The sequence below is a fragment of the Conger conger genome, chromosome 5 (assembly GCF_963514075.1).
Source record: "Conger conger chromosome 5, fConCon1.1, whole genome shotgun sequence".
Taxonomy (NCBI): Eukaryota; Metazoa; Chordata; class Actinopteri; order Anguilliformes; family Congridae; genus Conger; species Conger conger.
Genome location: NC_083764.1, coordinates 2,176,177 through 2,176,527, shown reverse-complemented (window position 1 = coordinate 2,176,527; position 351 = coordinate 2,176,177).

The following is a 351-nucleotide window of genomic DNA, read 5'->3' as shown; positions in this document are numbered from 1 at the left end:
TGTTCGGCTGTCTTTGATTTTGTGCGTTAGTCTCCTGTTTCTCAGGTGATTTTGTGCGTTATTCTCATGTGTTCTAGCTGGCCTAAACGGACACTGACTGAAACACAGTGGACATTGTCGTTTTCATTGAGAAATCAGGAAATCGGTCATTTTGGGGGAATGAGTGTTTGCAAAGCCAGGGAGAATATCTTGACTGCGGTCTGTAAATTTCCCCTTTGCAGTAGTTCACCCTGCCACCAGCAGGGGGCGGCAGGTCATCAGTGCCCAGCCTGAACTGTACGGTCACAAGTGCCTTTCACGCATGCTTAAAGTAATTCCAGTAATTGTTTTCATTAGAATAAATTCATATTC